Below are 24,956 nucleotides of genomic sequence, written 5' to 3' on the forward strand. Positions count from 1 at the left end.
TAGAGCTCGCTTCGCCGAGGCGTGCGGCGGAATGGAAGCAAGACAAAGATGGGAATAGACTGAGCCGTAGAAACAAAACGGTAGCAGCTCTACTGACGCGCCCTAGGGAGAAGAAAGGTAACCAGCGCCGAGAGAGGGAAATAATTCTATATCATTTTCTTCAATTTTCAAACGTTGAAGGTCATGTCGTACTTTTTTTGCGCTCCAACATTTCAAACGCACATGAGTGTAAGTACGGTTGTGTTTTTAATGGTTATTTTTTCCTACTGCAGCAGTTCGTCGTCACAGTTGCTCTTCGACAGTGTCGCGTCTCATGAACGCAGCAACGATGTAATAACTACTGAGTATGCGGTAGCTACTCAGTACTGTTTTTATCCCCTGAAACCATACTTGAAGTGGTCAAGCTGTGTTTGTCACCGGCGGCGGTTGCTATAGAGTTCGAGGCCTGCTAGCCTACTATTCCGTACGCGACGTAACAACGCAACGAAATTGTTAGCTTCTTCGTAATCAAACGGACCTTGAATGTTCAGTTGTAGCCTACTGGACCTATTCTGGCTTTGGGTCAAGTTCAGACCCCGAAAACCTTGATAATTTAACTGCCAAAATCGTGATGCTAAGGAATTTGACACACAGTGCCACTCGTTTGTGAGGGTCGATCGCCAACTGGAACAAAGCTACTAGAGTAAATCACTATTGCGTGCCAGCCGAGACCCTCGAAACATGGTTTCCTCTATTATAGAGTCACAAAACACACGGCGGCACCTGTCCCGATTCATCCGTCACTTTTGCATGCGTCTCCGGTTCGGGTGTTTCAGTTAGCTACAGCTACTAATAGACTGTAATTTGCAGCATTTGTTGTCAATTAAGCTGGCAGTACCGGGCACAGACAGTGTTGGCGGTCTGTAATTACACATCCGTGTAATCACTGTTTATGCGTAATGGTGTGTGTATTTGGCCGGATCGTTTAGGAACAACTGTTATCATTGCGGCCCGCAGGTCGATAGGACACGACAAATGAATCCGATTCGCATAATATTATCTATGCATGAAGCGAGTCAATTTGCACCGGTGTTAATGAGTTGATTGTTTTAGAATACTCATTAACGGCCGAAGAAAGATGGCCGTTCGAAACGTTGGTATTTGCCAGGTTAGGTTCGTAAAAATCAAACCTTATCCGTGGGAATTAAGATTTTTTCATTTGGCTGCCCTTGTTTGCTTTTTGAACACAGGAAGTTGGCAGGACCAGCCGCTTGAGAAGAACCGAGGCCAACCAAAAAACTTTAAAAGTTGAATAATATTCGATCTTTGATCATTAGATTATTAAAAATGCTTTTTAGGTTAGAAATCTACATATATGCTGATGACAGCTTAATGAAAACAATTTTATATAAAATGTGCAACTTTTTTTGAAAGAACTTTGAACTTTTGCGACCATTAGTTAGATCTATTGTGGTATGTCCACTTAGCTTTTCAAATAGGATAATACGATGACCACAGCGAAACAGCATACAACTCACGTACACCAAATACACAACCACATAAGACCTCAAATCGCGAAAAAACTCGAGCGTCTAGAACACCGCACCAACCGTCAACAGTGCTCCCAGTATTCTCTCACACCTTTATTAATTTATATTAAATAAATGTTAATTCAAGAAATTTACAAGGTGTTATTATGATGGAGAACTTTTCATGTACACCAAAGATTAATAAAACATATACGGTGGTCTCAAGACTCAAAATACACGTTTTTGCAGAAGATTGCAAATCTCTACGGTCTTTCCTTACAAAGTTATCGCTTTTGGCTCGTGAAGTTAAGGAAAAATAATGCTTAAATAAGCGATAACTATGTAAGGAAAGGTCCTAGAGATTTGCAATCTTCTGTAAAACGTGTATTTTGAGTCTTTCAATAATCGCCTAGAGCCATATATTCCTGTAAAATGCAACCAACATAAGCTAAGCATGAAAAACTATTTTTAAACGAATTTCCAAGGAAAATGCTCTTTAGTGCTGCACTCGATAGAGATAGAAATGTGATTTCTTTAGTACAGTTGTTTGACTTTATATTTTCTATAACTTTGCCGAAGAAACCATGTGTCTATCATGGAACATATAAAACGTATGTTTGCCGTTCTCTCATTTGGGTGGTTGGGGACAAGCGGAACCCATACAAGTTTATAGTATTCAACTAAAGCTTTAAGATGAACCACTGATTTTATAAATCCACTTGCCTCATTTTACTCCATGGACTCGTGATGCTATGGAAATTTAAAGCTTGAATATGCGATAACTCAGCAAGTAAAGGTCCAAGAGATTTGAGGTCTTCTGCAAAAACGTGTGTTTCGAGAGCTTCGATAACTGCCTAGAACATTGTATTCTTGTAAAATGCCACTAACAAAAGCTAAGAATGAAAATCTAATTTTTAAATAAATTTCAAAGAATATGCCCTATAGTTCAGCACTCGGTAAAGATAGAAATTTTATTTTTTCCGCAAAGTTGCTTGTTATTACAATATTCACAACTTTGCCGAAGAAACTATGTCTATGTTTCCTAACACAAACAAGTTTTTTGTTTTATTTTCATTATAGTAAGCAATGACAGTTTTAGATTAAGGGAGATATTCATACGAACAAAAGTGCTGAAGACCATAAAAGATAAAATGAAATAAAAAAACACTAGGAAAAAAGTTCCGCTTTTCGCCCTTTTGGGCTACTGTGCATCGGAGAGATACTAAGTAAAATGCTCCAGAGTATACGAAATGTTTGGTTTGATGGGGAATGCCAACAAACCGTGGAGAGGAAATAATGGTTTGAAAAAATTGTGTGAGCTTTAGCATTGGGGAGAACCAGTTGACCACGATCCTGAGAAGTAAAAAGCACCAGAAGGAGAACAGAGATCGTGAAGAATTAGAACAACTATTCCGAGCTAATGACAATCGTGAACTTTACGTTGTGTAGGGACATGTGTAGGGATTTATGTTCCATCTACAAAAACGGTGATCGACTACTACAACTATCACAGGATAACGCTGAAAACGCGGCCTGCAGAGTACTCTCCCGAATACTGTTAGGCATACACTCACATTCTTTACTATTGAGCTCAATATTTTGACAGATTAGATTGCATCATCCATTTTGGAGCAAACAGCATAGCATAGGTCTGCTAATTAATTTAAACTAGTTTTTACTTTTTCTCTGGAAATTTCAGATACTTTGAATAAACACTTTAATATAAGACGAATATATTATACCGTGTATAAACTGCTAGTTTCAAGGAGGGGGGAGGGGGGTGGGATAGGCTAGATGTGTTGCGGCCGTGGGTTCTCGAACGAAGTAATGGCTACTTTTGTTAAATGATCAAATAGGTATGCCCCCTAAGGATACACCCCTTCACACATCTCCCTCTTGTTAACCCTAGAAACGCTACTGGCTATAAAGGCTGCCCATTGACTTCGAATTCATTTTTAGTTATTTCAGACCTCTCCGGGTTATTTTCGTTCATACTTTTTGTATGATGCGTCGTTTTTGGACGATCCCCTGCCCCTAATAGTCCACTTAGTTGATGGACGACCCCATATGAACTACTTTATACTGATATTTATGTGTACTGTATATAAACATGTTAATGTTCACTGTTTAGGTTTTTAGCCTAACTTCATGTTTTTGGCACAATGTCACCCCCTAGAAGGGGTGAGATTGTGCCAAAGTTCATGCACTTTCAGTAAAACAAGGTTTCATTGTAACTAAACCATCTCTACGGTAGTTGTTAATTGAACAATTCAGTATATATTGACAGGTTTGAAATCAACTTAGTTCCTAAATTGTGTGTATACTGAGCCAAAGAACAAAAAAATATGCTTTTTTGGCACAATCTCGCCCCGGATGACGGTACCAAAAAGTAGTGCTCTTTACGATTTTGTGAACTTAGTATCACTAAGAAATCAGTTTTTTAGGCTGACCATCAACATAGAAGGTAAGTTTTAATTAATTAAAGTAGTATTATTATTCATTAAATAAATAAAATAGGATAAATCTATTTTAATAATAATTAATTCCGCTATCCGGATTTAAGCGTGTAGGGCGCAATGTCTCTGCATATTAGCGTTGGTAAGAGAACATGCTTATCAACCTCGGGACTGTTTCAGTATGCCTGATTTTAATTTTCAGGTATAATAAACACTACAAGAATGCACCATACTGCTTCCAACAAGCTTCGGCACCTTCTCACCAGGCGAAAGCTACACAAGCTTGGTGGCGTGAGAACAATTTTCCGAATTTTATTTTTTAGAAAGAGTGGCCTGCATCTTCGCCTCATTTGAATCCTCCTTTCGAATTTCTTGCACGGTGTCAAAAAAGGATTGACTGTGAATGCTTTCGCAACGTTTGGAGCAGATTTAGGATAAAATGCCTCAGTTGCACGCTGTAACACTTTTCAACAACGATTGCGACTGGTAATTAAAGCAAAGGCAGAAAGATTTGAGTTGTACTAATTCAAGATAAATGTTATGGGCATACTTTACACAACGATAAACACTCAAAATTTAAATTTGTGAAAGCGTCTTATTTTGTGACCATTTATCTTACTGATAGTTATTACTACTCACCCTGTAAAGACTTTTTCGCTAATTTTAATACTAATTTTGTAATGATCCTACCACGAAAAGTGGGTGAAAAGCGGTAATACAAAAGTATTCCAGTGTCTGATGCAACAAAAAAAACAAATGCTTTGGGCTTAACCCGTCTTCAGGAATTACCCTTCTTTGTAGCCAGACTTCGCAGCCGGCTGTTTCAGGTGTGTTTTGTTTACGAAACTGAAAAGTTATAAAAGTCTTTGCCAAGCTAGTACCAACAAAACAAAAAAAGTTTGTTCCAATACGTTGTGTAGTTTCTGAGAAAAAGGTACATAAAGTTTAAAAATCATGGTTTTTCAGGAGCGGCGTTTTATTCCGCCGTGGTTGTTTCGCGCCGCACTGGAATGCTTATGTGTATGATCGTTTTTCGGCCACTTCCCGTGGTCGGATCATAACAAATTTAGTATCAAAATAAGCGGAAAAGACTGAAGAATTAAAATCTGAAATAAATAAATAATGATTTTTTCAAAATTTTTAGTCGTTCATGTCCCCTTAAGTACAGAATAATTACGGGGCTACTAGTGTAACGATCATTCTGGCTCTAGAAGCACCGCCCAGCCGAGATTGAAACATACAACGACTGGCTTGTTAGACCAGCATCGTATCTAGAAACTAACTGGGCGGCCTCGTGCAACAAATTCACCGTAATAAAAAGAAAACAAAATATTATTTTCCAGCCATCTTTTTTTTCAAACTGTGTTTCGTTTACAAAGTTCAAATTTTTTTTTAAACTTCTACCAACAAAACAAAAAAAGTTTGTTTCATTACAAAAATTATTTTCCAAGAAAAAGGAACATAAAAATTGAAAATTGCGTTTTACAGGACCTTTTTTTCACATACTTTTTTGTTTGATCGCTTTTCATTGACTTCCCTTGATCAGATCATTACAAAATTAGTATTAAAATAAGCGGAAAAGTCGATGGAATCAAAATCTAACATAAAAAACAAGTGATTTCTGTTTAATTTTAGTCGTTTATATCCGCTTAAATGCGTGCTTGAAGTCCATCTGACAACACAGGTTCAAAGATTTTTCTTTTGGTTGAAATATTTGAATCCAAGCAAACTGCGAACTTCAGTACCGTCAACCGGTATCGAGCAACAACCTTCGGAGGAGCTGCAGTGTGTCAGTGGAAGTTCTAATTAGCATTAACGAACAAAAAAACTGTTAGAGCTTATTCCGTAAGAAACCTAAAGTGGATTCGATTGGGTCAGCAGCTCGTATCCATTGTATCCGTTGAATCATAAGCAACAACACTTTAGTAAACACATTCCGCCGTACACACTTTTTGACAGCCAGCATCCCCTTCGTGAAACAGTCGTGCGTGTTGTTCTCTTTCAAGGAACTCAACACTCAGAGTGGATCGCTCCATCTATTGATCCAAAAATTACACACAAATCAAATAATTGCCGCTCGCGGTAGGCTTCTTTTTTCCGGCTTCCACTCAGAATTCATATTCCGCTGGAAATTCCACGTTACACTACACCGAGTACTGTGTGCTAAAACCAGCACAAACTGCACCACACTTCTTCGGTCAGCCAGTCGTGCGCGATCTACACAGACCGATCGTGGAAGCAACAACAAAAAAAGCAAACTCCAAACGTAGTCCATTAGCAAAAACCACAATAATTCTTCTACCCGAAGGAAGCTGCGGACCGAAAAAAAATATCAGTTTGAACGTCAACCGCGAACCTGCCGAGCCGAGTCGGGGTTCAAGTAGTCAAAAAAAAAAAAAACAAAAAACGTTTTGATTGATTACAACAATTGGCTGTATTAGTTATTGTTGGGGCGCACGTTTTTATCGCTCACGTCTCACATAATTACGCATCCTCCGCACATTCTCCTGGAAACCGCAGCAGGATCGCGCAAATGATTGACAATTGCTAAGGCATTCATTATTAGAATTGTTTCCTCACACTGATGGAAGCAACGAAATGGTCCCTACGAAAAAGGTTTTGAACTTGAGCCACTTTGATGAGCAGTGACAAAAACGACTTAACTGCCATCATCAACACAGTCTCACGCCCGAAAGGAAGGTACCCAAATGTATCGGTACGAGTAAGTACTTATCCCCCTAAGACACGGGCACAAGATGCTGTTTTTTTTCGAGCGTTCTGTACTCGAGCAAAGGTCACCATGGTCGTCGTCGTCATAGGAACGAACGTACGCAATTAAGCATGTTACGAACGCGGATACACGGATGGAACCGGCGCAAACAGCAGGCACGCAAAAAACGGCGCTGCTCGTCGATTGCCGCGGCGTACCAACCAGGTACCTAGTACGAAAATTTTCTGTCAGCAATTAGATTCGCGCTTTGCCGGTTTTGGGCGCAGTTCTCTACTCTACTCACATCAAGAGTCGCACCGAATAGCTCCAGGTCGGCATATTCCAGCGTTCTGCGGAAACCGAAATCCGTCGCCAACGTTACCAGCAAAGGTTGCTAACAAGGTAAGTAACCAAAATCATAAACTGCACACACCACGACGAGTGCAGACTAATCACGTCGTCCGCGGTTTGACTCGATTCGTAACACGCGATAGTACCGAACAGCAACGGAAGCACTCGAATCGAACGCACGCACTTATGTTTTGTTGCCGTAGCCAGAGGATCGGATCGGAACGGAACGGAACGGTATGTTTTCGTAGCACAAGTCAAACCTAAACTAAAAGCTTCTATCCAGCAGCAGCCTCGGTCAAGGTATCGTCGCGTCGCTCAGCTGCGCCGTAGGCTTCTTTGCACACAGCAGAAAGAAGCGGTGGAGAGGCAGGCCGAGTGGTACGGGTTGAAACGAGTAGAGCGGCAGAAATCACACACAAAAAAAAAACTCTAGAAGGCGTGCGGCGAGACGCGCAGAAGCTTTACAGTCAGCAGCAGCAGCAAAAGCACGGATTTCGTCGCATTCGGTGCAAAGCTGGACGAGCTTTAGCGTTGCTCTGGGGGAAATTCTATTCTGCAACTATCAAAATAATAGGTATGATGCTAACAGGATTTGCTTTTTTTTGTGAGTTCAAAAGTCTAACAGAACTGAAGTCAATCATCTCACAATTTCGTCGTTCTTAGCTAGGATTCTGCCAAAGGAACCCCCAAAAATGACTTCAACGCTCGTTAAGTTACGATCCCAAGCGATCGCTCACTCATATTGTTTTTTTTTGCTGGCAAACATAGCAACCACTGACAAGCAGCAACAAAAAATCAACCCCTTCTCACGGCAAGCGGTGACTGACCCTATTGTTAGAGCTACCACTCGAGACATTTATTCACGCTGTCTCTTCCTCGACTCCTCGAGCAAACGATCAATCGTTCGCACGTTCGATGATTGCTTTTTAATCTTCATGCGCGCGCGCGTAAACTCGATACAAATTGGTCACTGTCAGGGACACTTGTTTTCTGGCTTCGGCTGGCGGCTGCGATCGGTGCGGCTGTGGACTGACGGGTAGGCTCTAGGAAAACCGACGACCCCATTAGTGTGTAATTTCAGCGAGCCATTAGGATGTTGCAGATTTCGTCGGAGCTAACGGGCCGAAAGAAGAAGGAAAAACACACACACGAAACGGCGACACTAATTGGGTGTTCGATTCCACACTGGACACTTGGTCCAGATATTGACGACGACTGCCACGACCACGACCCCTATTCCTTCGCGTATGAATCCGCGGTGTGGAAGTTCATGAAAAGGGGGGTTCGATCGAGTGATGTTTTCGCACTTTGGGTCTAACTTGGACCAAACGTAAACGAATGCGTTAATGCGTCAGCATCGTAAACTTGAGCAGACCGCTCATGCTTCAATGCTATTAGATGCCGTTCATTTAATTGTCTCGCAATGTTTTAATTAGCCAATTTTAGTAATCTTTTTCAGGTACAGGAGTACCTTGAACAATGGACATATCTCGTTTCACGAAATTAATTATTATGGATTTGAGAATTTAAACCGAACGAACCGAAAAATTTTACAGAAAAAAAATCTAGCACTGATAAACTGCCGCTACTCGCATAATTGTCCCATTTATATAGGAAACACTATATAAAATTGGACTGTTATGCTAGTAGCGGCTGTAAAGTTGTGTATAAAAAGCATGAAGGTCTGCGCCGAGGAGCACGAGCCCTACACAGTGGTCCAAAAGGGCGAAAAGCGGAGCTTTTTTCCTAGTGTCTTTTGCTTTCATTTTATCATTTATGGTCTTCAGCACTTTTGTTCGTATGAATAGCGATTATTGAAGGACTCAAAATACACGTTTTTGCAGAAGATTGCAAATCTCTAGGACTTTTCTTTACAAAGTTATCGTTTTTGGCTCGTGAAGTTAAGGGAATCCAAGGCTTAAATAAGTGATAACTTTGGAAGGAAAGGTCCTAGTATTTTGCAATCTTCTGCAAAAACGTGTATTTTGAGAGCTTTGATAATTGCCTAGAACATTGTATTCTTGGAAAATGCAACTAACAAAGTTAAGTATAAAAATCTAATTTTTAAAGAAGTTTTAAAGAATATGCCCTATAGTTCAGCACTCGATAAAGATAGAAATTTTATTTTTTCAGCAATACAATTTTTTACAATATTTACAACTTTGCCGAAGAAACTGTCTATATTTCCTAATACAAAAAAGTTATTTTTGTATTTTCATTATAGTAAGCGATGACGAACTTTTGACAATTTTATATTAAGGAGGATATTCATACGAACAAAAGTGCCATAAGACCATAAATGATAAAATGAAAAGGAAAAAGTTCCACGTCTAATCGTGATAATCTAGATTCACTCTAACGGAGATAACCGGAATGTATGACCAAAACGTCTACATGTACCTCTAACGTTTGTCCTAACTGCAATCAAGCATAATTGGTTTCGAGTTTTCGTATACTCCGACCAGGGCACTGATATCTGTACATCATATTGTCAAGCGTTATATTTGTATCACCAATTACTTTGTCGGGTCTACAGCGAATCTTGCCACGGATGACAGAGTGTTCATGAGGTACTCGCACAAGCTGCAGTTTTGGTGGCCCACGTCTTAAGTAACAATTCTTAAACCATTTGGTTTTAGTCAAAAATGTCACAAACAGCGTTGAAGGCATGAGTTTAATGGGTTGTTCTGACCAAAGTGCGTCCGGCGGAAAGGTATCGCAAGTAATTGCGTATCGTGAAACCGGCGAGGAGGTACGTTAATTGACACCTGTTCTAATAATGCTGGGCAGTCAATGTTTCCCTGCATTAGGACAAACACTAACATTATTTGTTGATTGGTACGCCTACCCCGCAATAGATCGAGTTTGATCAGCTGACACCGAGCTTTATAATGAGGAAGATTGATTAGATCGTTCCAGAGCAAATTGCGCAGAGCAAAACGCAAAAACTTTTTCTGTACCCGTTCGATTACAAGGGTTTGCGTGTGGTATTACGTAATACCAAGATTATACGAGTCAAAAACTACTTCTGGCTAGCTGTAAAACCCTAATAAAACTGTTAATAAAGCAAATTAATCGTGGTTGCTTGTAATAAAACGATAAAACTAGCTGGCTCCGGCACATCTCCCATAAGCTTCCTATAAATGGAGCGTAGCAACACAATGTGGCGTACCTAATTGACCAATATTGATCATATTGTGTTACTTGCTAGACCGCAACACGTCTGTTAGTTTTATAGTGCTATTAATGTGGTAGCACCCTGACCAATCGGATTTATTTTATGCGATGCTATATATATTGCCAAATTCTAGTATTTTTTACTCACCGAACAAAAAATCAACAAAACAAAACGTGAGTTGTAGAAATAAAGTTACTATCAATCGGTATTTATGCAACAAGAAGCTCCTAGAATGATTTTACTAGAAATTGAGGTTGACTGAGTATATTTATCTCAACTCCGCCGCGGAGAACTCCGACTACTAAGAACCATAGCAGAGGGTCCAACCCCTAAACCCCTAAAAGGAGGATGGTTTTAATAGCTGTTATCCATAGCTATTACGTTAAGACTTAAATATCGATAGACCCCTAATCCAAGGTGTGACGCGACCTGTGCCGAGGGATAAATGGTGGAGGGGGTTCTATAAATGCTCTGCCGCAACGGAGCCTGTGGAGTACCAGGGCGCTCGACACAGTAATTTGCCCTTGCGGCATTAAGCAGGTCACTGATGCAGTGGACCATTTCTTACCGAGCATCCTCTCTCAGCCGAAAAACAAAGAAACTAAGGAGGTGCAGAGGAGAATAGGGGAGGAACACCCAAGGAGGACCTGAATGATGTGCTAGCAGAATTCCAGTTCTGTTCCTTGTCTATCCGCAAAACATCGACTCGTAGTGAATCGACAGACGGAACAGCCGAACAGTTATGGTGAATTGGATGGTCGTACAATCTCTCAAACAATCTAAAAAAATCCAAAACGTCGAGTTTAATACTCAAAACTCAAAATAAAAAGTTGCTCAAAAGCTGCTGAGTCTCAATAAGAGAGATTTCAGCACGCTTACCGGCCTTGTGACAGGACATTGTCCGAGTAAATATCATCTTTTGAATTTCGTACAAGATGATATTTAACCTCGGAACACTTGCTCTGCACTTGTGGAGCACAAATAACACGCAGACTGTAGTATCTCAAAAAGGGGAGATATGGTTTGTGTCGCCGATCAGGGTAACAAGGTTCATAAACCAAGTCATCTCTGATTGGCACCTGCCTCGATCCAGCAAACAGCCTATCACTTCCTCAACAAGTGATAGGTAAGCTTGAAGCGTACAGTAAGGGAAATAAACGAGGCATACCACAATAGTTCAAAATACTGGACGCAGTGGTAAGAGTACTTAAAAGAAGCGGAAATATTTATCTTATTATTTATCTTGTTCAAACAACTAGTTTTCATACTAATATGCACGATAATATTTAATGCGCATATGCTGCACACCTAAGCTACCGCTACTCCTATAACAGTCCCATGGCAGTACGCAAATTGCTAAAATTTATTATTTATTCTATCGGATATTTTATTATGGTCGCTATAAGCCGACCAGGATGATCTGACAGTAAAACTGTAACTTTTCTTCCCACGGCAATGGAGTTTTTTTTATTGATTTTATCAACCTCTGCGAAAATTTTTGGTCGATATATTTGGAAAGTAGACACATTTGAGAAAAAATAAATTTTGCAGTAAATTTTGGGCCCGTAAATTTTTGGCAGGATTCTCCTTTCTGAGTCAGGGTGGTCCCAAGAATAACCATTTTTATCCATCTTTCTTTCTGTATAAATTCATAACTTTTGAATTACTGAACCTTTTCAAATAATTTTAATATTAAATGGAAAGTATTTTAATGAGCTTTTCTGAAAGAAAATATCGGACTGAAGCACAACAACAACAAGCTTTTTGTGTTTTCATGATCTGATAGACCAGTTTTCATTAAGAGGCGGTAATACAACGGAGACGCATGATTTTTGTTTTTACTTATAATAAAAGGGATATTTTGGTCAAAGAAATGCATCTCTGGTTCGTCATCGCAGGCAGAAATAAAACACCACGCGAATTCATTGCATTTTCGCAATAAACAATTAAAACATAATAAAACGAATATTTTAAATGTTTGAGAGGATTTTAAGTGGTTCAAGGCTCCTACAAAAAAGGTTTAGACAATCATTAAAAACCTGGAACTTCAGTTTAATATTTTTTTCTAAAAATCTCATTGAAATACCATTTATTTGGTAATACAGTTATCAAAATCGGTTCGATGGTTCAAAAGTTATAAATTTTTAACGAAAGAAAGGTGTACAAACCACAGTTCTTGGCAGACACAGGGTGTGCCCGTTAGCGTTACGGTACAGAAAAATCTTAAATCGGATCATCCTGATTAGAGTACAGGACAGTTGCGGGGCTAGTGCAACGATCCTACTGACTAGCAGCAGCACCGCCTGGCCGAGATTCGAACATACGATGACTGGCTTGTTAGACCGCCATCGTAACTCGGCGTTACAAAATAAATGAATGTTAATTTGCGTATTTGATACTAAAAATTTATACTCTTCTGTGTATAATTATATACCACAAATGCCATATAGTTAACTATAATTCCGCCTGTAAATGATGGATCTCAGTAGAAGCATGTTCATGAAACTGAAAACACTGAGAACCAGAGCAGAGAAATTTTCTCTGTTATGAATAAATTCATGAAACCTTCCAAATTTTTATAGTATATAGTTTAAAGGACAATTAAAAAGGTAGATAAAAACAAAAGCAAATGGTAGACAAAATCGGGAGTAGATTAAATAAGGTTATATCTACATCGGTATACCACAGTATTATAAAATTAGTTGACTGAGACACATCCCTTAGAAACTTCCTATCAGTGCTCGAAAAAACTCGAATTGACAACCCTGCATGAAGGTGAATATAAAATGCATTCAGCGCATATGGTTTTACCCCTGGTAGTATTCTTTTAGCTGCCAGCCCATGGACTTGACTACTGAACTGCTGCTGAACTGAGTTTTCTACCCTTCAAAACAATTCATTCATGAATTGCAGTGCTGAATGATTGCTTGACTAACCTGGCAGTCAATTTTCTTGTTCTAGACTCATATTTCAGATCTTAAAGTTTAGATTTTAAAACTGCGCGCTTTTTAAAATTAACCAAACCATGGCTGAAGGAATTTACATAATTTAAACTTCGGAGTAATGTTTGCGTTTATTGCAACTTCGTTTGCCGTTGTCGGCAGTTAAAAATTAATGAATGATTCACATTTGATTTCGTTCACTTTTGTCGAGAATGAATGAATGAATGTAGAGGACAACACGAACATGAAAGCAAGTGATTCGCACGAATCGTTGCTTTCAGGTTGACAATGCTGAGCTCATTTCATCTGTACCGTGAACGCGGGTAATTCCGATCAGCTCTAATTCCGATCACTCAACTAAAGTAGTCGATTTTTAGAAAATTGAATCAAAAACCATAGTTTATGGGAATCCTCATGAACAAAGCTTGCCACCAATGAGCTATAAATTTTAAATCAATCTTTTAAAAATCGGTTACTTTATGAGCTGTACATTGCATCAATTCAGGCGTATTGCATAAGTTGAATTTGAAATTTCTTCCTATTATTGGGGCGTAAATAAATAGTGCCACTAATATGGTAATACCCTGACCAAACAAATTTATTGCTGCTATCTGGAAGGATATTGCAGTATTTTTACAACCCGCGAACAAAAAATCAGCAAAACAAAGCGTGAGTTGCAGAAAGAAAGTTTTATTATCAATCGGTTTTCATGCCACAAGTAGCAGCAAACTATTCTACTAGAAATTGAGATTGACTAATTGGACTAAGTGGACAAGACACAACAATTATCACTCTTACAAACTTTGAAAGATAAAAAAATGACAACAAAAAATCATTTTTTTCTCACGTCGAGCGGTTTCAGGCATTCTATGGCTTCCATCAGGACGATGCCGATGTCCAACTGATTACGTGTTGTTTATCTGGTTATATCCACGTCGAAGAGTGGGAGTGATTGTACACTTGATTTCACTTTTTACCAGTCTAAAGAAAGGTGAAATTGCTGGTTAATCATCCCCATTCATAAGAGGTTTCTCTGCATTGACAATATACATTGATTCTAATGCATTTAGCAGTGAAACCTTCTTAATGGTTTTGATTAATTTCGCAGTCTCTTAATTTATTTTATGCCGATGATTCTTCACTGTGCGCTGCTACGCTGGAGTCACATGATCGACTGTGCTCCACGGTCTTTCAGTGTTCCCTCAGTCTGATTTTTAAATAGCAACGTGTTTGTCCAATGTAGATTGCGGGGCAATATTGACATGGAATTTGATATATTGCAGATTTTTCCTCAGCTAATTGAGTACATATAAGTATTTACAACTAGTATTCAAAAATTGCAAAATTTCGATGGGGCGTTGATTTTACGCACTTATCATACTAATACACACGATAAAATTTGCTGCCATTTATTATTTATTCTATCCAATATTTTATCATGGTCACTATAAACCAAATCGATCAGAATGATCCGACAGTAAAGCAATAACTTTTCTTCTCACGGTTATATATTTTCAAGTTAACGAAGCTGGCTGACGGATTCAGCTTCTTTGCTAAGCAACAAGCTTTATAGCTTTATCGAGCAAAGCGAAAAGCTTCATTAAATTATGGTGGTTATTGCCAAGCACCCAAAGCATAATCAGTTTTGTTGTAGAGCATAATAAAACTAACTGAGGCCATGGACATGTTCTTAAGGAGCTTATAAAACCCTCTGAAGAATGGGCCACTTGGTCGGAAGGCAGTTTTATAGCGGCCATCAGAAAATTCTAGTGGAGAAAACATAGTTGACCATGGAAGTCGTCAGATCCGTGATACTAGACCTATAAACTCGCACAGTAGGCAGCTCTTCCGGCAGGCAGAGTCTTTATTCATGTATCCGCCACAAATTGCCGAATCCGCTTGAATTTTGTCCGCTTTGTTTCATCGTAACTGACGATTAACTGAAACGGATAGCTTAGCTCCTTCGTCTTATCCTTTCCGGCGAAACTAGCAGTATTTTCGGATTCTTTCGCGACTAGTCGAGGCCGAAAAAAACTTATTTTGATTAACTTTCGAGTTTTGAATTACAGGACGGTACGAAAAACACGTGATGTCGATTGTCTGCCATCATGGCCGAAATAAAACCTTCCTTTTTCAATTTCAATGGCCACCCTGACTTTTTCGCTTCCGCACTAGTTTTACCCAATCTTGCTAATAAAAAGAACTCACGACGTAACAGATATCTGTTCAGTATTAAAATTATCCTAAACGCATTCGTATCTTACTTAAATATTTGACCACACATATTCGAAAGCTAAACCCCCCAAGGAACAAAACGGCAGCACCTAAGAGACTAGATGTGGAATAAGAGTTGTCTAGTAGCATCCAGTGCTGAATAAACGAATTTGCTGAAGTACGTGCTGTGTAAACGTCATATCTCAGATTTTTTCTAGCTTCTAACCAACATCTACAGTTGTTATGTTAGTGTGGAACAAGACTTGATTGAACATTGTACAATTGTATCAACAGCACCGCTAAAAGCAAGTGTGGAATACTGGTCGCTTAAAGGCATCGAAGAGAATGCATGTCGAATAAGCGCTGTGCAAACGTATCAGCAGCACCGCTAAGAGAGGTGGAATAAGAGCCGCCTGAGGGCAACCAATAACATAAACAACACTTCGAAATTATTATTAGATCCTCTTTATTACACATGTCAGGAAACAAATAAATTAGTCAGTTTTTTTCAATTTTAAAACAAAGCACTTCTCGCCCTTAAAAACTATATTCGCACGAAGAAACTTTCCGAAATCCTACCGCATACATTTCGTATAGCAGGAGAACTGGAAACGATACATGTCTCAATTTCGTACGTTTCGTCGATAGCTCCGTCAAAAATATACTTTACAATGCCAAACAAAAGAACCGTGGGGAAGAAACACTTGGTCTTGGGACCAACGATTCCATTGCGGGATCCTTGTATACTAGACCTGCGAATCCAAATCGTTCACTATACAAATCGCTGGGTAGTAGATTTACACAGCACCATCAAACACCTACAAAAAGTACTCAGATTTTCGACAATTTACACTCTGTTTATTTATCGCTCTGAAAGTTATCACTAAAACAACTGTGGAATAGGTATGGAATAAGAGTAGAATTAATGTTGCGGAAACGTATCAGCAGCAATGCTAAGAGCGGGTGTGGAATACCGGTTGCTTAAAGGCAACCATGGAAATGCATGTCTAATAAACGTTGTGCAAACGCATCAGCAGCTCGTCAGTAGCATTGCTGACAGCAAGTGTGAAATAAAAGTGGAATAAGTGTGGAATGAGCGTTGCGCAAACGTATCAGCCGCATTGTTGAGAGCAAGTGTGGTGAAAGAGTGGAATAAGAGTGGAATGAATGTTGCGCAAACGTTACTAAGAGGAAGTCTTTAATAAGAGTCTAATAATTGTAGTACAAACACAAACGTATCAGCAGCAGCATCACTAAGAACAGGTGTGAAATAAAAAGTGCTTGATGGCAGCCAATAACACCAATAACTTGAATGACACTTTGAACTTTACACTTTATACTTCTTATATATATTATTCCCACTTTATTTTTTTGATAGATTAATACCTAGAAAAAAATTAAATCCCAGAAATATTTTCTTCGCAAGTGGATTAATACAACAGTAAACTTATACTACCGACTCAATCGAGTTACTCGCAATGGATTCGCTAAACGAGATGAATCCAGTGGCGATGCCACCACTGCTGGTAGTGCCGCAATCGCATGGCCAGCTCCCGCTGCCGCTGCGCGAAAACCCCACTCCTTCTCTTGCCATCCGCTGCTGTGTTTTTGGATGAAAAACCTTGAATCCGACCCGATGACAATTAGATGTGCACAGACAGCGAGCGGGTTACAGCAGCAATAAGCTCCGGACTATCCGTGATGACGGAATGACAAAAGTAATCCTCCTCTGCGGCACTAGCACGAACCACTCCTGCTGCTAACTAATCACAAATGAACAGCCGCAAACATTGTTCGCAGCTAGTACAAATAGTTTATAACTGTTTAATATGTGCTGAATAAAGGTTTCTAGCGTAATTTGTACATCAGGTGCCTAACATGATTTAAGAAGCTGCTCTTCAGCGCTTAAATATCTTTTAGCCGAGGTTTGTTTCTCGCTTGACAAACAAACTTGTAAATCTACATCGGCTAAAAACTCGGCGCCTGTCATATGTCAGATTATCTCAGATGCGTTCGTCGACGGCTTCCGACCCACAGGATGTAAGTTCGAATCTGGATGAGTGAAAAAGTAAAATGGCGGGCTAGATGAATTTTGAGACTATCAATGATTTCCTACTAAGTCTCTCATATAAATCATAATAATAATATGAATACAAAAATGGACATGAAAATAACGAAACCCACAAAATAATATAAATACTTCCTACATATATTTTTCTTTTTGCTTGTTTAAATGTTGAACTGCTGTGGAATAAACGTAGTTTCAGTGCCATCAGCAGTAGTTTAATAAACATACCTATACGTACTGAATAAACGTTTTACTATGCGTTGCATAACAGTTATACAAACGCATCTTCCACGCCCATAACCAGCACTGTGCTGTTTAAATTCTCCAAAACCCACTGGATAAGCATTGAACAGAGGTGTTTAGACATACTTGAAAAGCAGCTATAAAGCACATGCTGAATAAAAGCTGTCGGTTAAACGTTTAATAAGCAAAAATTGTTCCTTGGGCCAGATTCGCAATGGACTGAGGATACTCTGGCTAAATCGAATCATTCTTACGAAAACAAAACGTTTTAAACTTTTTTCATTACCATTCACAGCTTACCCCATACATTTTAACTTAAATAAATATTACAAAATGCACCACCGTTTCACCTCTGTTCACCGCAACTGTTTTAAACGTGAGAATTCCGGCTCACCGCGTCACCTGCACCTGCATCGGACGCTCTGCCTCTGCTCTGACACACAAAGCACTCTGCGGTATGTGACATGTCAATATTTACCCAGCACATATCTCGTAATTTGTAACTCAAATGTTTACCCTTGCGTACTCCATTTCCACAAGAATAGGTTGTGCCCTGCTCCGGCAAGACGACGGTAAAATTTATTCATTTTTTCCTTCGTCCCATACTATACATATGGTCATTCCTCGTACGTATGCAATCAAGATACGACGACGACGACGAGTCCTTGATCAATTCAGGAATCACCGGGCGGTGCGGCCGCTTGAGGATACTCGTTCGCCGTGCTCTCAATCAATTCAACCCAAAATTCGTGGAAACAGGTTTTCGAAAAAGATTAATTTTAAAAACTTGGACTCGAAACGTTTTATAATAATAGAGCTCGAAAAATTGAGCAAGCCCAAGAACCTTTACGAGTGTTTTCTTTAAAAACACTTGTATATTTAAAAACATTTCCTGCATTTCCTAGTCCTTCTCTTGCCGCAGCAAGCTGCTCTCGTCTCGATCGGACATTGAAGTGCTCTTCTCCGTTGCTTCGCTTCGAATTGTTTTCTTTTTTTTACCAACCGTACCAACCAACAGTACCCGCTCGATAATTCCGTACAAAGCCAAAAAGTATACATTCTTAGTATTAACTTTTCGCCGTAATAACCAGGTTCCCGGCTGCTGTCTGAAATACTGCTGCTGCTGGAGCTGGAGCTGGATGAGGATGTGATCGGTCCACAATCATCTCAGCATTTGTTTTTCTTTCCATTCCTTCTTCGAGAAGACTTTTCTTTCTCTCGCACTCCTCTGCGCAATTAGGACTCCGATCATCGCATCATGAAGTCTTCTCAACGTAACCACAATCATTCGGTTTCCCTGTTGTACGGTTGTTCCTCGGTTCGGTTGACGATCATGGCACAGGCACAGCACAGCCGCCAACCAAAGTCACTTGTCTGATTTTTGCCTTCCTTTTTTTCCATTTTTGGCCAAAGTGCTCACACACAAAAGTGGGAAAAGCAATTTACCATCACCGATTGCTTATTGCTTTTAACAGGTTTTTTTTTGTTCTGCCGGGTTCTTCCTTTTCGGTTATCAATTCGCCTCATCTTGTCCGTCCGTGTTCCGAACTAGAGTCTGCCGATCGCTGATGGCCGTCGGCAAGGCGGTGGCAAACGGGTGGAAACCTTTTTATTTATTGTTTTATTATTTTACAACACAGGTAGTAAGTAGGCTTTGTGTGGTGTTTCCCTGGTGGTGACGTCCCGGGGGTGTGAAGAACAGGACAAATTCGAGGGTATACGCAAACAGCGCTACCGAGTTTTGCTTGCATGTTATTTTATGCTCTAGCACAAGACGAGAGATTCTCGCCGGTGCGGTGCGGTCGCCAAATTGCCAATCCAGTCCCCGGTAGTTTGCGGCGACTGCGTTGAAAGGGTTGTGTGTGACGTCTCGACGGGGGATGTTTCTCTGTTGGTTTGTGTTTTATAATATTTGTTGTCTTTTCTAGGGTTTACCCCGACTTTAGGAACGGAACGAACCAGCGAGCAGTGGAAATGTTAATCCTCGCACAGGTTGTGTCCGTTAGTCGGGACCGTTGCACTGCACACTGGCTGTGCAACTGTTTTTTTTGCTCGAATGTCCGCTACACTTGAAAGGATTATGGAATCTTTCCTGGGCTGTACGGATCCGGAGGCTTGGCCGAATTATCAATGGCAAAGGTGATAATTTATTGTCCGGCAAAGAAAGGGACTTTTCGGAGAAATTACGCCTAATGATGAAAAAGTCAAATTTCGGCTTTGTTGGATTTGGGAATGCAGGCAGAAAAAGGCTCTGGGCAAAAATAAACGGGTTTACATTTTATTGAACAATTCCGGAATCGACATTTAATCACAGCAGCCAATGAAATTTGTTAGTGATGTAGCAGTAGGTGACGCATCGATTCTATTAAATGAAGAAGTGCAGTTTTGGTCATGGTTTCCGTCGCTGATAGGCGAAAAAAGTGAAAACCAGCAGACAGTTCAGTGATTTTCAGTTTCGCTAACATGAGCTCTGTGCTCCAAGTGCTATTATAGTGATGAATAGCGAAATGAAAAATTCGCTATCATGAAAGTGGAGGAAGAATCCCCTACGATAAATGTAGAGGAGGTTATGATACCCGATATTCTAGATATGGAAATTACTCCACCGTTTTAATGACGGCAGTTCCGGTGAGGCGACAATGACTGACGCTTTGCCCGACGCCGCAAGTGTTGTGACCAAAAGAAGAACCTGCGTCAGACGCAGCCGAGATGGCAGAAACGGCAATGTCTCCATTGGCGTTTGCAACAGCAGCAATAGCTGATGGCGAAATGGCCGCATCTAGTTCCTGGAAATCTCATAAGGAATCGGCTATAGCTTATGCAATGCTCAGAGCCCTCAGAGCTCAACGTGATCACAGAAGATAAGGCTCCGAGCACCTAACAAGCAATTCATAATCTATCGACAGGCGACAGAAGCAACAGAAGCAGTGGGATGCCATATGTAACACGATAGGGCGTAGAGGGCTTGAATCATCGCTTAGAAATACTTCTGTCGGAAATGGCAATGTACAGCGTCACTTTCTGTTCAAACTTATGTTTAAACTTGTATTTTATTTTCGGTGATGCATTAAAACTATTAATGGAATAGTATCGATCAGAGCCAGCGTAACAGGGCGCGAGGCCCTGTGCAGATTAAGCAGTGAGGCCTTTTTATGTATGCCAGAAGGGAATTGTCTTAAAACGCCACTGTAACAGTCTTAATGATCATCTTTTGGGAAGTTTGGCTAGATAGTTGTAATCCCGTGCCCCAATTCGGTCCTACATGGCTAATAAAATCAATGAATTTTTGGGATTTGGGTTATATACTCGGTATGGAGTGAGAAGGAAACTTCTGAAGAATATGCCTAGATAAAGCAAGAGTCCCACAATTGCAGAGCAGATGCGCTGAACTGTCAGGTTCAGAGTTACAAAAGCGGCAGGTGTCGACATCATCCAATATGCTTTAAATAATAAAGACTGTCCAGTCCAGTCTAACTGTGTCCAGTTAGAAGTCCCCTGATTATGCATAGTGCACTGTTTAAATGTTTAGTCTACAACCCTGTATTTGATTCCAACCAGATGCTTTCTTACCAGCATAATCTAGGTGGACAGCCCAGTTCAGTTTCTATATAGAATTATTCCGTGGAGTTCGACTACATTACTGAAGCTCAGCCTGACACTAAGACATCAGTATAGGGGGAGTAAAAATAGGTTTTTTTCGCCTAGTGAATGGTATAACAACTATTTTTGTGTAGTTTATATTAAGCCACCCGTGTAAACATCATAACATGATGGTGTTTATGGCTCCTAGCTGCACTGCGACAAGCTTTTCTTTGGCGGCGTTAGCAATAGTCTCATAACCAAGCTGCGAAAGCTTGTGAAAGAATGCGTCGGCCACCCACTGGTTAAAAAAACCCGTTGGCCACCAAAGCAAGAAGCAGAGAACTACGTTTTTATTTTGAAAGAAAGCAATACATAATTACACTACAGTCGTAATAATTAAAGCGAAGGACGTGTTATCGAAAGCGCCTTCAATATCAAGGAAAGCACAAAATACCGTCGCTTGATATTTGAGCGTTTTCTCGATTAACTTCACTACACAGGGCAATGCGGTTTCAGGAGTATGTTGGTATGCATGTTTTTTTCGCGATTTTCTCCCTCAACTCAAGAAGCGTTGATGTCAGACTTATTGGTCTGAACGACTTATGCATGATTTTCTCTTTCTTATCTGCATTAGGTATGCCTTTAGGTATCTGCCTACTTTCCGACAATCCCCCGGGACAGCTCGGAAATTAAACGCTGTCCATTTTCTGTAAGAAAGTGGGTAGAATACCATCCGGATCTGGTGATTTTATTCCTCAGTGTATTCCGGGGTTCATGTCTTCCTTCGGCACTTTATTCTGGCTCTTTTGGTAAATAGTCGAAGCCGCAACATTTTCGTTTTAGTATGTTGTACCGTATACTTTTTGTTGAGAAAACAAACAAAAAATACTACTTAGCAGAAAGAGAAGAGAGATTGAACACATACACACACTCTCTCTAAGCTCGTTTTTTGTTATGCATAGGAACCTCGAAAAAATTCTAAAATTTTAGTTGCCACCCGTTATAGATCAAAGTAAGTTAAGATAGGTGATCTAGTATTCACAGTTTGTACAAGAGCAATGCGCGGATCGATTGGTTAGCAAGCATTGACGTTGTTTATACATATTCAATAGTTTTCCCTTTGAAAATATTCCGGTCCGAAAAAAATTCATTCGCGAACGTTAAGATTACAAAGTTTTGTGCTGTAAAAGGGCAGCAAAATGGATTCTCTGCAAAGAAGAATGTTAAGAAAATCGTAATCCAGCTACTTCAAGTAAATGTGAGAGTGAATGGTGAAAAAATAGAATATCTTCCTATACTTTGTTAACAAAGTCGGTGATCGTCAAGGGTAACACACAGTAGGGGTGATAAATAAATTTGCACTTCGGAAAACCTCACTTGACTGATCTTGCTATAGATCATGATTTCAAGATTTCAATACAGAAGCGCATGACATCATGAGTAAAGTTACACTTGCCAGAAGTTTAATTCATGGTTCGAAGTTGAAAGATTCGTGGTTTCACTGTTTCGCGCGCAAAATAGTAACGCTTAGGTTGAGGATGAACCATGAACTCGCACAGCTCTATGGCGAACCCAGTATCCAAAGGGTAGCTAAAGCTGGACGGATACAATGGGCAGGGCATGTTGCAAGAATGCCGGACAACTACCCTGCAAACATGGTGTTCATCTCAAATCCGGTCGGAACAAGACGACCAGGAGCACAACGAGCATGATCGTTAGACCAGGTGGAGCGAGAGCTGACAGAGAGTACTCGGTGTCCGAGGAATTGGAGAACGGTAGCCCACAACCGAGTTAATTGGAGAAACCCGGTTCAACAGGCTTTGTCTTAGGACGGCAAGCCACTCAAGTAAATTAGTAGGGTTCCGTTACGATAAAGAAAACTATGAAATCATAAATATTATTCATGGTGTATATTCATAACATAAAAATATACTAGATTCTTGAAATCATGAGTCATTTTTCGCATTATGGAGATTAGGTTTGTTCCTGCAGTGTCTAGTAGTGGTCGTAAAAACAATATTACTATGGAAGTTTCGGTTATGTGAGGTACTATGTACGAACATGACAGTTTGAGAATCGTGTAATCCTAGAATGGAGATAATTTTGTGATCTTAAAGCAAAGCCATGGGTTTATACCGTCTTTAGACATTACCCTTCTTTATCGACAGACTTCGCAGCCGGCTGTTAGAGTACAGGAAAATTACGGGGCCAGTGCAACGATCCTATTCACTCTAACTAGCAAGCACCGCCTAGCCGAGATTCGAACCTACGACGACTAGCTTGTTACACCGGCATCGTACCTTGAAGCTAACTGGGCGGTTTTTGTGATCTTAACTTGTATATAACGAATACGTCAAGAATAAATGTAACAAATTGGAGATTGGAGATGATGATTTATACGTAGGTACGAAGCAGCGTACTCTTTTCATAAGCTCTTCCATAAGCATTTTCATAATGTCCTTTACTACAGACTAAACATTAGTGCGAGGGAAGAGCGAAAAATTTTGGTATACCTTGAAGCTGTAAATTTCTAATATCATTGATGAATTTAAAAACAATAGAGGACCTATGTTACTTTCTTGCGGAACTCCAGTGTCAATCCATCGTTAAGTACTATGAGCACCGTTAATAGCTACAAACTGTTCCCGATTTGTTAGATAGTTTTTTGTATCAAATCATTAGCGACTCTTTTTACTCCGTAGTGCTCAAGTTTTTTCAGTAGAAATTCATGATTTATGATGTCAAAAGCTTGTTTAACATTCGTGATCTGTGTATATTTTCGTGATAGTCTCTTTTACACCGTTTCATGGCAGGTTTAAGTTTTTTCGTAACGTGAACTAGCGTTTCCAAAAAAAATGTGCCATTAGGATTACCTTTGACTTTTTCAAAGCAATTACTTTTATTCACCTTTTTGGCTAAACCACATCAAAGGACAATGCTCCCTCTTTATTCTGCAACTTTTAATTTTTAATCCATTTGTCAACAATTGTTCTAAGAGGCTCTAAACTCAACTTTCGGTAGCAATAGTTATGACAAAATATTTTCACTGATCCCTCGAATATGAGAACACGAAATGCATCAAGCTTGCTTCTTCTGTGTAGATGTGATACTGTTTGAAATTACGTTATACTCACCGCATCATAAATTGCTGCTAGAAAACGAAATATTTCAGCAGCTTCCCGGGAAAGAATATTCGCACTGACAGCTCGTGTGAAAATTTGATTGTTGTGAATTTTAGCACCGCTTACTGTGATGCGTTAGAAACATGTACGTACAATAGGAGAATATAAAGGTACGTTTAGACTGAGCTTCTGTCACCAGCTGAATATTGAGTATACCTACGACATAGTTACTTGAAAACATCGGACAACCGTTTGGAACAGGTCGCATGCCACATGTTGGCAATCCGAACGCATCTTAAACAAAGGGCAATCGCCGCTTGGTGCTTTCACGTCTGCCCATTCATTAATTGATAATAATTACTGTTTGAATGTTTGAGTTAGAGAATATTCTAAACCTCTTTAAACTATCTTTATCGTAGAGTTTTGTTTGTACAATTTCTTTTTAGCAAATTAAAACTTAAACGCGTTAAACACTTTGATGTTTTTGCTAGCAGAAACTGTGAGTGACAAATATCAATGAATTTTTCACAACGCAATCGTTGTCACCCTATATACCTTACAATAATAAAACTTTCGTTATAA

General features: G+C 39.8%; 1 protein-coding gene across 3 annotated transcripts in view; it reads right to left on the reverse strand.

The window, feature by feature from the left end:
* The window catches only part of LOC128732813 (segmentation protein cap'n'collar), a 139,126-nt gene that overhangs the window by 23,897 nt on the left and 90,273 nt on the right, over window positions 1-24,956 (reverse strand). The gene's annotated exons all lie outside the window — the stretch shown is intronic.

Source organism: Sabethes cyaneus, chromosome 1 (assembly GCF_943734655.1).
Source record: "Sabethes cyaneus chromosome 1, idSabCyanKW18_F2, whole genome shotgun sequence".
Taxonomy (NCBI): domain Eukaryota; kingdom Metazoa; phylum Arthropoda; class Insecta; order Diptera; family Culicidae; genus Sabethes; species Sabethes cyaneus.